Below are 16,858 nucleotides of genomic sequence, written 5' to 3'. Positions count from 1 at the left end.
GGTTAAAGGGAATAGCGTTAAATTCAGCCGCGTCTTGGCGCATATGGGACTCAAAGCTATATAGCCCACCTTCTCATTTGTCCGCAGCTTGTCGAGCAGCAGAGTTCCGGTTACTCGAGATAGCCTATAGCGTGCATTCAATATATACGCCGGACGGGAACGTTGCCAAGAGGGCGGCGAAAGCTGCTGAGCTCATAAATCGAGACTATTTTTCTCAGCCGCGTGTATAGCCGCTTATACAGCCGCCCGAGGCGTAATCGTAGAGAGTGAGCACACATCGCCGTCCAGCAGGACTCAGACGAGACATGAATGAAGGAACTACTATAACGCTGGAGGGCACGAACGCCGACCGATGAAGAAGGGGGGGGTGCAAGACCGAAACGGGAACGCTGCCAGCGAGACGACCATGCAGCGCTCTCGGCAAAGATGCCGCATATGTCGAACAAAACAGGCCGTCGGTGACGTCGATCTAGCCGCAATTTCTTACAATACTATTACCAGGGAAATGTGTGGCGCTGCGATAGTGCAGCTATATAGCACGTGTATGACGGGCTATTTGAATACAATTTTCATGCTTGTAGTATCACGCCTTCCCACGTCAATATGAAACGCCGATGAGAAATGCTGGAACTGCTTATCTAATCCAGACTACTATTTTTGTACCGTCTTATAATTACCTTTTATGTATTGTAACAAATATTTGCAATTATTAGTTTAAATTTTTTTTATGCGACCACCGCCTTTCCGCCTAAACTGCGCAATAACCGCTGCGTTCTTGCTCACTTATCCCTAGCGGGTGAACGCAATTACTTGAGGCAGAAAACTGGCAAGCAATTGTAAGGCGCATGGTGCTCCTTTTCTCTTTCTAAACGCACGAACACATAAGCAAGCAGCATTGGGAATTATGGCACTTTTAACGCAACTATTTTTTTTTGTTTAAAATGTCCATTTGGCAGTGTCACAAAGCCGTTCAAAAGCAGGATGTACGAAATTCAGACAAATCGCAGATAGTTGTACAAAGTAAGGATAGTAGCCTTAACGGCCGTATAAACTTGTAGACATTCACTTAATAACTAAATTAACAATGATAGAATGTTAAGCGTCACTCAACGAGGACACAGAAACAGACACACAGAGACAGCGCTGTCTTTGCGTGTCTGCTCCGTTCTACGTCCTTGTTCAGTCGCGCACAGGCAAACATGAACACATCTCGCTCGATGACAGCAGAAACTGTCTGTGAAAACGCTGGAGTTATAGGAATCGCGGCAGCAGCCGCGAGCCAATCGACCTCCGTGCATCTGTCGCTTCAACGCGAACGAAACGTCGAAACCACGGCCCATACGAAGCTACCGGTACTACGCGCACTCTGCTGTAGGGAAGTGACGCAGCTGTTAGTGTTATGAGGCATCAGCTCACCACGGAGACGACAATGAGGAGGGGTGAGTTCCGGCGGGGGCAAGTCCAGATCCGCAGGTACGAAGACGACCAAGAGAACACGCATTCCCTCTCCACCGTACCACGCACGTTGAGGCGACCACACCATGTGACCAGCGCGCCATTGTTAAAGGGACACTAAAGTGAAAAATGATTTCTTCTCCATCAATAAATTACCGTTCTACAACACCAAAAACACCACTCTTACAACGATAAGACGTTTGGTAAGCCAGAACAAGCGCAAGAACGAAATACGGGTGGCGACGCCTACTTGAGTTCCCGAGAGTGGCTTGTTGGGCTAGTTGGTACATGGTTATGCTAGGAGTTCCCGCACCTGGGGTCTGTGACGTCATGGATTTTGATGGCATCTTCTAGGGCCTATTAATTATATACAGCGGTACAGATTGACCACATTGTGTTCTAAAGGAACCAAATATTAAACATGGCAAGTTTCGGTTACCTTTATTCAGCCAACGCGGCCCAAATACGAAAACATACTTTGGAATCCCTGACGTCACGCTGACGTACCGGCGCTGGGGTTTCGGCGCGAAATTCAAATATTGATACTTGGACCTTCATTTTCTCATCTATTAATCAAATTATTTTTTTTTTGAAATGAGTGCCTGCAGGGTTCTCAAACAATTCTCTATTAGTCTAAACTGATTTACTGTTTCCCTTTAGTGTCCCTTTAATTACTCCGACACACGGACGCACTGCAGCACGGTGGCTCAGGCTAAAATTTAATCGTCACCCAAAATAGAATTGCCCGAGCTAGCAACGAGCACGGCACCCGTGCACATAACCAGGACGAGCGTTGGACACCATGCAGCTCTTTTCAACGTTTCGCGCCACAGTATATAGTCGCACGGATATCACAGTGCACGAACGGGCGGCAAGATGCGATGGGACAACCCACGTACACCAGTATCTGGCATTGTTTCTGGCGATTGTTATGCGAGATATATGCATATTACTATGTTGTCTAATTGCGAATGCGACTGCATCATACGCGAGACGAAGCATTTGGATATAAACATAGCCGGAAAACGGGCTTGACTAGTTACGTAGGCGGGTTTGTCTTGCGAGATTGTTGTTCGGAAGCGGGAAACGTAGCAATTCGTCTCCGTACCTTATTTAATCATATGAAAAAAAGTACGTAATAGCAAGTTATAAACCATTTATCATTGCTTTTACTAAGAAACGAGTATGCTCAAGATGCAGAAATAGGTGCACGGTGGAGGTCAGGGGAAGGGGAACTATATTATACTAGTCTTTACACCCATCTGCACGTTTACAAACACGTCTCAGTTCAGTATGAGTCAGTCTTCCTCAGCTAGATGAGTCGGAATACACAGTGGTACTACATGTGAAGAACTTTCTCCTGTTTCTGTCCTGACATTATTTTAAGGATCCCGGACGGAAGAACCGACTCAAGGTCATCTACCTCTGCCTTCTTGGAGCTCATTTCTGAAGGGGAGACTATAGAGGGACGCTAGGCGAGGGAAAATCTATAAGCGAAGGAAACGAGCAGGTGTGCCTATATGCGCAGACGCATCTGGTTCGTTCAGACGAACTATAGGTTCTCCGTGCGAGTTCGCCCTGCGAAATGTTCGCTTAGCGATGGCGAGGCACCAGTGCATGTATATGCGTGTGCCGCGTTCTTTATCGCAACTTGTTCAGCCGAGGAAGGTCATCGACTTGACCCAACCACATGCTTTACCTTCAAGACCACTACATATATACCGCTCCGCACGTGAACTCACTCGCCTCGTATCCTTTTGTTCAACAAAATGGTGACGAAGCGTCGTCCCGTGATTTTTGTAAGCAGGTGAAAGCGATAGCGGAAGAGCATGCAAAGCGAGCACGTGCAGTTGGCCAAACCGGAGCTTTCGGTAGGCCGTAAGGAAGCGGTACGATCGAGACTCGATCGGCCTGGAGGCAAACGCTATCAAGCGCGCTCGAACCGACTCCGTATCGGTTTGGATGAACCATCCGGGACAGGACGATGCGGACTGAGTCACCGCACTCGGCCGAACGTATCCGGCGAAACAAGCGAGGAACCCAAGGTATAACTTTCCTCGGGATGGGTGATATCAAACCCGAGGTGGCTCCGGTATCGCGCATGGCGAGAGATTTGAGCGCTGAAAGAAAGAAAGAAAGAAAGAAAGAAAGAAAGAAAGAAAGAAAGAAAGAAAGAAAGAAAGAAAGAAAGAAAGAAAGAAAGAAAGAAAGTCCGACAGACGGCGTCGCTCACAATTCTTGCTAAATATCGCCGAGGATGTATAAAGCACGTGAAGCAGCCCGCGTGCCACCACGTTACCTCTGAACAAGCCCAGTCCAGAGCTCGGGTGGGAGAGAAATTTTGGTGAGGACGAATGTTTTCCACTTTACCTCAAGTGGGAATAACACGCTGACATGACGAGTCATCGAAAATACTGAAAAAAAGAAAAACTAACTAAAAGTAAATTTGACAGCAAAAAAGAAGAACGAAGGCGGTGGAGACCGGTTCAAGACGCACTCAGCGAAAATGATATTCCAAAACTGCAACATGGCGCAGACATTGGTGAGAACAGAATATAGTTAGAATAGCATAGAGTGACTCTACAGTAGCGCAGAGCCACTAGAACTTGTTTTTCCAGGGACACCACAGTAGCATGCGCTGTTGGCGACACCTTGTGACACTCTGTATAACCAAACCACTTTGAACCTTGGTTGCAACTGCCGACTACCGCTTTCAGTTCTGATGAGGTAAGCATGCAGGCCATGACGTAATCATCCCCACACGACAGTATATTCTCATACACTTTCTTTTCTACGAAAAGCCGTAGCGAGCTATAGGAAACGAGCCATCATCTTGTTCGCTCGACGCGACACGAATACACTTTTAACTTTAAAGAAGCAATTCGCAGTCATTCAGTTACCGGCATCAAATGATCACAAGAGCACCGAGATTGCTTTAATCAGTTTCTCTCTCTCTCTCTTGAAGAGAGCGTCCTGCAAATCTAGAATGTCTCCATCGTGTCATATATAGTTGACTGCAGCGCCGCAGGGTAATGCTACCAGTGCGGATTCCCTGTCCTAGGTCCTTTCTTTGACTGTGAACCATTCTTCTTTCAACTTTCTATGTTCTAGGGTGTTTCTACACCTGCCCGTTACAAAGCAGCAATATGTGAGCATCTTCGTCGGACACCGCACCTTCGGTATTCGGCCGTATATATCTATACCATATGCATATATATATGGTGGCGAAGTTGCCTTCTCTCGCTACATGCCAAAACTCTCGATCCTTTATGTCGTGCCACCGGCAAAGGAAAACGTGTCACAGGATCTCCAACATGCATAGACTTATTTAGCGACATGATTTTACCGCACTAATTGCTATACAGTGCACGAAGTCATAACAATGAGCGCGAACTTATAAGCAGGGGCAACGCATGGAAGCACGCACCAGCACTGTTACAAACAGCGGTGAAATGAAAAGGGTCGTCTCCACATACAGGGCCAACGCTAATTCGACAATGAGGACTTTTTTTCATCGGGGAAACGACACACACGTGGCGCTGCGTTTGTTCACCTTCTTCGTCACAGCCTGTTCAAAGCCATGTATAAAAGCGGCCCGAATTCTTCATTCTTACAACCAGCAATAGAAACAGCGGCGGTAGTTTTAAGTCTACCGCGAAGCAACAGAAGTGCACTCCTCTGCAGTCCGCATACAGGATCTCTTAATTATCTCCTGCTGCACCTAATTAAAGCTCCTCGATTGACGCGCCTCCTACTGGTCGGCGGAAGACATGTCATGGAGCTGCGCCTAGAGCACATCGTATGCCTGCAAATTTCCTGACGTCACCACATTCCCTCTGCCATCATCACCGAAAGCATTTTTTTTTCCCTCGGAACTTTGTGGACAAAAATGCTATACGCATGGACGGCACAGAAAATCCTGGACGGTTTCCTACACGCATTCTCTTGTATCGACGGTGCGTTCCGATGCCACTGCGGTTCGCAGCGGCGGTCAAACACCCGGCATCGGCACGGGACATTCGCACGACGCAACGTTGAAAACATTTAACGCGAACTCGTCACGAGAGCAACGCTCCCAGAGACGAACGTGCGACGATTCGTTGGCTCAGAATGAAAGCAACGCATAAAAGAATGCGAGCTCGCGCGTCGCCAACCACGAGACGGGCGATCAATCGTGCGGCTGACAGCGTCCGCCGCCCCGGGCTCCTTTGTCCCTCCTGGCTGGCGCAAATCAAACTCAGCCGCCTGGTAATTAAAACACGTGCCGGACAGGACACGCGCTTGGCACCCGCAAGAACGCCGACCCCGTCGTGTACGCCGCGAAGAGGTGCTCGGACACACATCTATTGCAGGTGACGCGTATACAGTGCGCGTCACCCTTGTGTAGAGCGCGCGAACGGAGGCTGCCGGGGTGCTCCGGAGGCAGCCAGCAGCGCCGTCGGCCATGGGCTCGAGATTAGATAGGTTTAGCTTAAGGTGACGCAAGAACTAGGGACCACAGTAATGCGCATGCGCAGACCTCTACGTATGTGTCTGCGCATGCGCAGTACCGTCGCCCCTGGTTCTTGCTACGCAAGCCGCTTGGGTCTGCGCATGCGCAGTAATGTCGCCCCTAGTTGTTGCGTACGCAAGCCGCTTGCGTCCCCTAATCTAAAACTCGACCGGGCGTGCCCAGATTTCTGGGCACGCCCGAGCGACGCATTTAGTGTACAGAGCGCCACGGCGGCTGCCGTTAGCGCGCTCTACACAAGAGTGACGCGCAGTGTACATGACGAAGTCGGCTGGGCACTTGAGCCGGTGGGTGTTATTAGAACGCTTTAGAATATTGCAACTGTGTCCTGCCTGCGGGACGAGCCTCAGCAAAGAAAAAAAAGTCAACTGCAGTTACAACCAGCGCTGCACCTGCGCGGATTAACTTCGTGGAAGCGGGCCCCACGTGTCACGGCGCGCTGTATACGACCCTGGGCCAGGCTGGGGTATACGCGGCAGAAGGTGACAGGCATCCCCGGCCAATCATGCAGCACTTCAAGGGACACTAAAGGGAAACAATAAATCAGTTTAGACTAATAAAGCATTGTTTGAGAAACCTGCAGGCAGTCATTTCAAGAAAATAGTTTGAATATTAGATGAGAAAATGAAGGTCCAAGTATCAGTATTTGAATTTCGCGCCGAAACGCCAGCGCCTGTACGTCAGCGTGACGTCAGGGATTCCAAAGTTTGTTTTCGCATTTGGGCCGCGTTGGCTGAATAAAGGTTCCCGAAACTTGGCATGTTTAATCTTTGGTTTCTTTAGACCACAATGTAGTCAATCTGTACCGCTATATATAATTAGTAGGCCCTAGAAGATGCCATCAAAATCCATGACGTCACAGCCCCCAGGTGCGGGAACCCAAGTAGGCGTCGCCACCCGCATTTCGTTCTTGCGCTTTTTCTGGCTTACCAAACGTCTTATCGTTGTAAGAGTGGGGTTTTTGGTGTTGTAGAACGGTGATTTACTGATGCAGAAGAAATCACTTTTCACTTTAGTGTCCCTTTCAGCAAGGGACAAAATGGACGCGTCCGCTAGGTCGGCCCTTGCAGAATGGCCACCCAGCTCTCTCTTCGCTGTGGCATCTGCTAGTCGCATGGTCGCATCCTCGCACCCGCAGCAGATCGCGTGACCGGCAATCCACGGCGCGCGGACAGCGCATGCGCCTCGTAGCCCTCTAATAATGGCGCATGCACGCTATAAACCGCCGACAGATACGTATAATCAACGCACGCGTCACGTTTTGAAGGAGGTATTTTGTGCGTTAAGGGCCCCCGAGTCGCAGAAATTCCGGCGCCGGCGTGAGCGAAAACTTCCGTATATGTATATTCCATGCCTAACATGCGGCATACGCGGGTTATATTGCCACAGCATTCTATACCACTAAAGTTGCTCATACCACGTCTTACATTCTTGACAAAGTTATTCCTCGGAATTTCTGACCAAAAAATTTGCGTCTCGCTTTATTACTTCAACAAGTGCCTGCATCACTCGCAGTCACGTTATGAAGTCACGTTACTTCTTTTACTGCGGGAAGTTCAAGAACGCAGGCCAAGCGCTGCGCGGCTTCGCGCTTGCCCTTGTTACCTCCTTGTTACGTCGCGGAAATGGGATGTGGTGATCACGTGGTGTATCACAAACTGCCGACGCCCAAAAGCCACAAGCAGTGCTGCATGTGTGGCGCGCGCTTTGCATCGGTCGCACTGACGCAGTTATATGTCGCGCTCGCGGGGAACGGAGGCTGCGGTGGCCAATAAATAAATGAATAAATAAATGAAAGAACATATCAAAAATACGCAACAGAAACAGTTCAGCCATAGTGGGGCCGATTCAATATGAGTTTGCTTAAACTTCGTCCACTGCTTCAAACGGCTTTATTGTGACTGCGCTTAGAACATTTTCAAAATATTGCGTCATTATAGGCAACAACGCTCAATGATTATGGATGCGCGCAGACGCTTATAGCGTTGCTGTGTTTAAGAAACTGCGCGTCTGCTTGGAAATTTAATCTGCAAGTATAAAATTAAACAACGTCACAAGAACATTCGAATTGAGCCACATACTACGAAGATTACACATACCCTCGATGACATGCCCGTAATTACAATCAGAATACGGCTGCTCTGTGCTTAGGACACAGATAACGAAATTAGCTCCTAACATCGATTTATGTTATAATGGTTAAACGTAGGCTGACACCGGCCATGGGGAATCATATCGATTTATCACAATACACAGCTAGTAGTTTGGCAAGACGAATGACCAGTGGCGTAGCTGGTCGTCTGGCACCCGGGGCCCATAGATACCCTCCCTGCTGTAGTCGAGGAAGGCGAGGATATCAACAAGTTCCGGATGTCTTCAGACGTATATGACACCCCCCCCCCACCCCCCCGACTGGCCCCTAGCACCCGGGGCCCACGGCCCCCCCTGTTGCTACGCCACTGCGAATGATTGTTTTGCTTGCAGGCTTATTCATATGTCATTCATTATTTACTGCCTGTTACAGCGTCGCCTTTGCGATCTTCACTGTGTTTCTTGGTGATAGTTTCACATCATGCCCACGCTGGTCGTCGCGTTGATTTTGTGTATGCAGAATATTTTATACTGATACTCGATGCGTAATTACGTGCGATTTACCTTTTGTGAGAGCTCACTGCTGCGTGCGCGTGCTATAGGGCAAAGACGTCTGTGACCGTGAGGCAACTCGTGGCTGCAGTCTTCTTCCACTTCACACTTCAACATAAAAAATGAAAAAAAAAGAAAACAACCCACCGTGGTTGCTCAGTGGCTATGGTGTTAGGCTGCTGAGCGCGAGGTCGCGGGATCGAATCCCGGCCACGGCGGCCGCATTTCGGTGGGGGCGAAATGCGAAAACACCCGTGTACTTACATTTAGGTGCACGTTAAAGAACCCCAGGTGGTCCAAATTTCCGGAGTCCCCCACTACGGCGCGCCTCATAATCAGAAAGTGGTTTTGGCACGTAAAACCCCATAATTTAATTTTAAAAAAATAAAAACAAAGGAAATCAACGATTCCCATGATAAGCGAACGACTGCAGCGCCAGAGTTCCCCCTGGTGATTTTTTGCAGGAAACTCTATGCACTTAGCGATGCGAGATTAAGAAACGCAGTCGGCGTAGCGCCGCGCACGCTATGCGCAGCGCGCCCACGTATGCACTTGTATACTTGCACATGTGGCGCAGACGTGGCGGTTGTTGTGCGAAAGAACGCACGAGGTCATCGACACGCGACAGATATATAATCCATTGTAAACCCCCCCGCGCGCGCGCCCACAGCGCGGCGGCATTTCTAAACAGCAGCTACGAATTTCCCCGCGAGCAGTACTCCGGTTATGCGTTTCGTCGCGTTTGCACAGCGAACATCAACCAACTCATCGCCCGTAGCTAAGCCCGTGGTTTGAGAAAAGCGCTAACAATAACGAGTGAAGCTTAAAAGAAGACTGCTAAAGGGAGGCACTCCAAGCAGCTTGGGTTGGCAACACGTTCTTTCAAACCTTCGCTCAAAATTCTTTGGCGCCGAAGGGGAGGGACATGTCGCTTATCGGCATAGAACATTGGGAGGAGGCCGAACCTCCAGCACGAACCTCGGCCGAGAAGAATTGCACATTCGACCTGTTGGGAAGGGAGGTAAAGTGGGATCGCTATAATATAAACACACGCGTCGTGGTCGACTGCAGCTCGGGACAGTCACTGAGCAAGCGCATCCCGCACAGAATTTCCAAATGCGTATGGTTCGTTATATATTACGGAACTCTTTCTTTTCTTCTTTTGCGCGCCGCCATCTTGGACCGTTAACGTTGCCGTTTTGTGTGTATAGCTCCGGCCAAATGCACGGTGTACTACTACACAGCCGATTCGTGTGCATGAAAGTAGTTGTTTCGGGTACGTTCGGCGTTTTCCCGTCACGTCACTGCGCACAAGAACTGAGAAATGCTTTAGTGTTGACAGCCCAAGATGGCGGCGACCACGCATCGAATGTACCCACCCTAACCCAGTGCTCCATACAAAGGCAAAAAAAAAAAGGGTAACGTAATGAAACGAAGCTCGAGCATGCATTGCAGCATCTGCGACTCCAATACCGTTCTACACAGCCTTTCGAGCCACGACGACGGGCTCACGATCATCACAGAACAAGCCCTGCCGCGCCCAACGGCGTCCGGTACGCAACCGACGCCGGCAACTGCAACCTTGTGCTTCAAAAAGGCAGCGCAGAGAAGGACAGTAACTATAGGGGGCCCGGGAAGTGAGCAGCAATTTTTACGCAGGAAATGGCGTCCTTAACGAACGAAACCGCCGTGCTAATTAACGTCGCACGGGGGGAAGGCGCCCCCCCTCTCCGGCGATCGCCGAAGGACGCCAGCAGCACCCTTTCTCGATTCCACGGCAAGTGGCAGACAACACCGCCGTCCTCGGCGTCCTGCCCAGCTCAGCCGAGAGAGCCGGACGCGCGGCCAGGGGAACAACCTCCCTTCGCGACACGGACCAGCGGCCGCTCCCGCCGAAACAAGCGCGCGCACGGCCCGCCCCGCCAACCACCCCAGCTCCTCTAATGGGGGAAAAAGAAATTTCGTATCGTCCCCCCCCCCCTTTTTTTTTCTTTTTCGCTCGCATCGTATTCAGCCCGCGCCGCCGGCAAGCTCCACATTCCGAACGGGTCTTCGCCCACTGCGCATCGAGAGAACGGCTAATCCATGATGCATGCGCGCGCCTAGCGGAACCCCCGCCGAACATCCAAACACTGGCGACGTAGAAGTAAAAAAAGAAGGGAAAGAGGGGCACAAGTTGTCGTGAGGTGAAGCGGGGAAGAGGAATAAAAACGGCATCGAAAGTGCAAGAAATAACGTTAAGCAGCGGCAGCCGGCACGGGACCCACTCCCCCCTCTCTTCCCTCATCGTCTCTTTAGTGGGCGCGCCCCCCAACAGCGTCCTTTTCCGCAAGGATCCCCGAGCCGAGTTCAAGCCGGGACGACTGCGCTGTCGCCGGCTCGGCCGGTGGTGGTAATGTGTGCACGCGCTCGGGCTCGAGCCGGGAGAGGGAGAGACGACGGCCCCCCAAAATAGCAACGCGAGAGAGGCAAATTTCGGCGGGGTGTCCGCCCAGGCCCTTTCCCTTCGAACTCTGGGGTGGGAGTGAGGGTTGAGGGGGGCTGGCGACCGACCGAACGACCCCGGACAGAAGCACACGGCCCGCCTTGTTTCGAGGCCAACCCCCCCCCCCCCCCCCCCGCCCCACTCGCCGCTCTTTCTCTCTCTCCACTCTTATAACGGCGCCCCAACCCCAACCGAGCAGCCACCGCCTGACGCTGGGCTGTGGGGAGACCCCGCGTCGGCGCTTCCTCCTCGCCCAGTGCCCCCCCTACCCAATGCGACCGCTATGCGTGGCGGCCCAGTGCGCCCCAAACCCCGAAAAGAACGGGCTCGCCATCGACGCTGTGCCCCTGAACAGCGGCATTGCGAGGCGAGAGCTGGAACACCGAAACATTGCATGTTGTAGAGCGGCCATCTTGAAAATGTGTTTGCTGTAAAGTGAATTCTGATTCTGCATTAATTTTTTGGTGGTGTCTTCCATGGTGGTGGTTTAAATGCACTCCTATGGCTGGGCACACATTTTAGCTTAGTTATAATGTGAAAGCATTACATGCCCCATTTCGCGAAAATCCGTCAGCACAACTGGCATGACCGAAAGATGGTACCAAAAATGGCTAACAGCGCAAAGAGCAAGAACACGTCAGGAAATGCTGGGATTAACATTAGCTTTCTCAGCGAGGCTCCTGTAAACAAAGTAAATTAATGGCTTTGAAAAAGAAATTTGGTAAATTTCACTCTAGGAGGGAATCAAAGCTGGTCCTCCGGGGTGCGAGACGAGCACGCTTCCCTGACGGCACGGTGGCTCCACGGTTCCACTACAGGTGATCTATAGAAAGAAATGACACTTAATTCTGCAAACCTTGAGGGAGCACGGTGAAGTGTCGTCAGGGGAGAGGGAGTGGGATGTGAAAGTGGATAGAGAGAAGATGAGGGGTAGTAGACTCCACCATGTGCAGAAGAGCACAGGTGGCGGTGCTCAGTAAAGGGGCCAGCGTTGTTGCAGGCACTCACAAGGTGGTGATCCCAGTTGAATTACAAACTCCAGCAGGCTTTGCAGGGCAGGGAGCTGGGGACACACTGGGAATAGCAGGTCAGTCTCCATGGCTGCTGAAACGTCGTGGCATCTGTAGGTGGCGATGACTATGAAATGTGCTCGCGCTAAGGATGGGCAGGCACAGAGAAGGTGCTCCAGAGACTTGAGGTCCCTGCACCCCTTGCAGGCAGGTGACATGGCCCTTGGAATACAGCTGGGCCACAGTCCAGGCACAACCAGTCCATAAGCACAGGAGCGTGGCACGGTATATTCTGGAAAGGCCGCCCTCTGGAAGTGGCTTAGGAGCCTTGCCACTCGTCACTCGGGGGTTGAATTTCACCAAAGGGACTATAATGCTTTTGCATTCCCACATGTAAGCAGTCTTAAGGATCTCTGCCGAATTTTTACTTGCTCATGACTGCTAGACTAAGTTAAACAGCCAGCTGAATTGACACTCTGCACAAGTCAAGGAAGCGTCATCAGATGGAAAAAGTGTAGAAAGCTTTAAATAGAGCATCCCAGTTTAAATGCTCATGCAAACACAGCTAATAGGTAAAATTGCAATAATTTAAGTGTAGTTTTGACCTGGACGTGTTCAGAAGGCAGTTCTATCTTACACACTTTTCTGGTTTCTGACACTACATAATTTAAAACAGTTTTACGTGTCTCCCAATGTCAAATGAACTGAAGCCTACTGTACAACAGATGACAGGCACAATAAGGTTTTTGCATCTCAAGGAACACTTAAAAAAGAGTCATTTGTATGAATGACAGTAACATCTCTAGCAATGGGCACGAAAGTGTACATGTTAACAGGACCTATGAAGCTATGCAACCAATATACTCGTAAATAAAATGCCTTGTGGCACTGCTGTAGTTCAGGCACCTACACCTCTTCATTTTGTCCAGATTGCAATAACACCAGGGTTGCTGTAAATAGTGCTAGACAACTTATGCCAGGGTAAATTTCTGAAAGCCCAAATGAATTTAGCCATACAAGGTGCCTGTTTGGGTTTCCTGTATTGGTTTATGCTACATTTAGATCAATCTAATATTCTAATATTATATAATACACAATCACAGTGGCTTTGCTGTTAAGAAAATCAAAGCCATGGTTAAACAATGCTTGGCATGCATTAGTGAACACTGTAGCCATACTTACGAACATGTACGTACTATTGAATGTGTTCCCTGCTCTATATTATCGTTTTCATACTGCCTTTTTTTCTCCATATGAGTTGACGTCACTGTGTACTACCAAATTGGGACAAATAAAGTATCATAGCCTACCACAATAATATATCTAAACTGCACAGCAGCTAGGCCAATTAATGTGAAATTGCTTTAATGAATATTTTAAAATTTGCATTTCTTTAAAGTAACAACTACCAAATAACTGTAACAACTTAGAAACTATAGAAAGAAGTGTGAAAATCTGGCAAAAAACAACTGATGGAAAGACAAACCCTTCCACAGCAATGAACCAGTTTGGCTATAATACAATTTAAAAATTTAGCTTCCCTGCTTTAGATATTGTGTAGCATTCAGCCCACAAAGCCACTGGCAACAGTGCATCTGCCATTTTCTTTTTGCATTTAAGACTCCATCCAGAGATATAAGAAGATAAGTTCAATGAGCACCGATTGCAAACAGAGCAGAGAGCATGTGGTAAGAAGAAAGAGGAAATAAGGACAAGGCAGGTGACAGCAGAAAGCCCGTGCTAGTCTTAAGCGTGCATCTTCCCATGCAAGTTAAAAACTGACACTAATTATGAGCCAACACATCATCAGAAATGGAAAGCTACCATGAAGTGCCTTTTTCAATAGTGAGAAGTAACATTAAAGCCCAGGATGCCGCATAAACGTGGAAACTCGCCCCACAATATTGCACCTCCATACATGTGTTTATGCAACGAAAAGCAGTGTGCACCATACCAAACATAAGGAGAAGGTTACTTTGTAATGGTTATGCCATTTTGCTGCTAAGCTTCAAGGCCGCAGGTTGAATCCTAGCTGTGGCAGCCGCATTTCGATGGGGACGAAATGCAGCAAACACTTGTGTGGTTGGTTTGAGGTGTACACTAAGTAATCGTAGGTGGTCAAAATTAATCCGCAGTCCCTCAATACGGTGTGCTTCATAATCAGATCGTGGTTTTGGCATGTAAAACCCCAGAACAGTCTCAGGTGCAAGCCTGCACTATCCTTCTGATGCTGGCACTCATTTGTGTTCTTGTAATGTGTGTGTGTGTAGAGCTTGTTGGCATTTTCTTATCTTTTCCTTCCTTATTCTTGCATGAGTAGGGAATTTGCAATTGCTGGCTTAAAGAGGCCTATTTTCATATTTTTCTTCATTCAAAATAAATGTATAACATAATAGGCTATGTTTCCCTTCTTGAATTTCATGTTCAAACTGCTGCGCTGATATTTTGTCATGGATGTGACAACATACGTCCCAAACGTGCACTGATGCACGTTTGGGACGTTTTTGTTTAGAAAGAGTTCTCAGAATTCACCGGGTCAAGTCATCGGTTTCTTTATAATGCAACCTTCCTTTATTGATGAACTATACATGGCAGTTTTATGGTTTCATGGAGATGCTGTCTGTCCATTATAACATTAAGCCCATCATTTTTTTCTCTTGTGTTCATGTTTTTTCAAGTTTACCAGAACTACACTGCATAATGGCAGAATTTGCATTTCTAGTGGAAGAGGGAGTTTGGTGACTCGGAGGGTCCACAAGCACAGAAGTGGTCAAAGGCGGAATCAAATATAATTTGTGTAAGCAGTGGATGTGTCTCATCAGAAACAAGGAATGCACACCGACAGACTTCCTTCTCATGGCTTTCATGTTTCTTGTTGGGCTTAGTAGGGCGTGCAACTGATAACAGTGAAATATGTTATACAAGAAGAGACCCAGACATACGGAGGACACTTGCATACGGAGGTGGGCACTTGTATTTGTACAGACATGTGGATTCTCAGCGGCAGAAAAGAACTGGAAAACTAACTGCTAAGTATACAGGGCTAGAAGGAAATGTTCTACAAAAATTATACAGATCCCATGCACTGTGGGAATCGATGTAAGCGAAGCTTTCTGAGCTGTTTGCTTTGATTGACAATAATTAGCGGTGGTGTTGATGACGAACATTTCATTTCTTCAACAATTTGTCCAACACAAGAGTGGCAAGTTGATGTTAAATGTAGCGTACGCCACTGCTGTTTGTCCGAGTAGCACACAAAAAACAAGGGGAGAGGTGTTTGCTTGAGGCGTTGTTGTGCGCCATATTTCATAACCTCTGAGCATTGTCATTGCCTCACATGGCGCATCGAATTGTGGCAGAAGCGTTAAACTTGAATTATGGAGCTGTATGTGCCAAAACCACAATTGGATTATGAGGCAGGCTGTAGTGGCACACTCCGGATTAATTTTGGCAGCATGGTGTTCTTTAAGGTGTCCCTAAATCAAAGTGTGCGAGCGTTCGAGTGTGCGAGCGTTTGCTATCCGCAAACGCAAAGCCCTATTCTAAAACTTTAGGAGCTTTACCCAAACCAAGATGACCTCTGTATCATGTAAGAAGCACTATAGAGACCACACATGTCTGACTTGTTAAAATGTCAGAGTATGTGCATCCAAACGTAGATAAAAACGTGGTCGGTCTCCATGAAAGCTGCAAGCTTGAGGACGGTAATGTGAGGGTAAACATTGAAAATAAGCGAGACTTGAGACTTTGTTAATAAGCGCTAAAACGAAGGGGGACAAGAACGAGAAGCACACAGGACACAACGCTAGTTGACACTAGCATTGCCTGTGCGCTTCTCATCCTCATCCAGCGTCGTTTTACTGCTAGTTAACAATGTCTCTAATCTAGTATACGCACCAACTAGCCATTCTTTTCTAATAAGCAAGATGCATTTGGAAGCTGGGCAGCCCATAAGTAGATAACCAGAATGACTGAATAAAGACTGGTACATGGCAACAGGATGGTGTAACCATTTGCTTATTATAGATATCAAGGAGTGGAAAATAAAACATATGACATTATAATGCTGCATATGAACTTCAATAGTATGTTGGAGTGTGGTAGAATGGGCCCCTTTCCAATGGGGAATTCTCGTGATCGTCATCACATAAATGAGCTTTCTGACGTACGCCGATGTCTCGGTGGTCACTTTTGCAAGTGACGGTCAGTGCACAGCCATGTCTCAACTACATTACAAAATGATGATTGTGCTGAAATACACAGCTTTAAATAAGACCCTTGTGGTAATAATATAACGAAAGCTTGTATTTCCTATTCTCAACTCCTCCAATATGAAGATTAACTGATCAGAAACAAACTTTCTGAAAATACCAGGCTCTTTTATAATGTCTGCAACTTCGACTAGCGGTGGTTCCTGTTTCGAAAAGTTGTATCCTTTTATGAACCGCGCCATTTGATTGCGAGGGATTTTATGAAAGCGGGAGTTTACATTCTACACTACTGCAGCTCCCATAAAACCAGGTTAAAACTGCGCCATGAACGTCAAAAACGGAAGCCCAAAATGATAATGTAGAGACACAATATGTAAATAAGTGATCAAATGTAAACATTGCGAATATTCACGTACGACACAAATGTCAAGCGTAATACACGACTACCACGGTCGGGCGAATTGAATGCACCTTGCGGCAACACGTACGAAAAAGAAGTCGAGCGGCTGAGCTATGAAAATTTCAATAAGCATTGAATCAGTTT

At 48.1% G+C, this 16,858-nt stretch overlaps 1 protein-coding gene across 2 annotated transcripts in view; it reads right to left on the bottom strand.

Moving 5' to 3' along the window:
• The window catches only part of LOC139047711 (transcription factor kayak-like), a 93,017-nt gene that overhangs the window by 75,132 nt on the left and 1,027 nt on the right, over positions 1-16,858 (bottom strand). The gene's annotated exons all lie outside the window — the stretch shown is intronic.

Source organism: Dermacentor albipictus, chromosome 7 (assembly GCF_038994185.2).
Source record: "Dermacentor albipictus isolate Rhodes 1998 colony chromosome 7, USDA_Dalb.pri_finalv2, whole genome shotgun sequence".
In the NCBI taxonomy this organism is placed as follows: domain Eukaryota; kingdom Metazoa; phylum Arthropoda; class Arachnida; order Ixodida; family Ixodidae; genus Dermacentor; species Dermacentor albipictus.
This window is presented reverse-complemented; position numbering and strand designations above follow the sequence as displayed.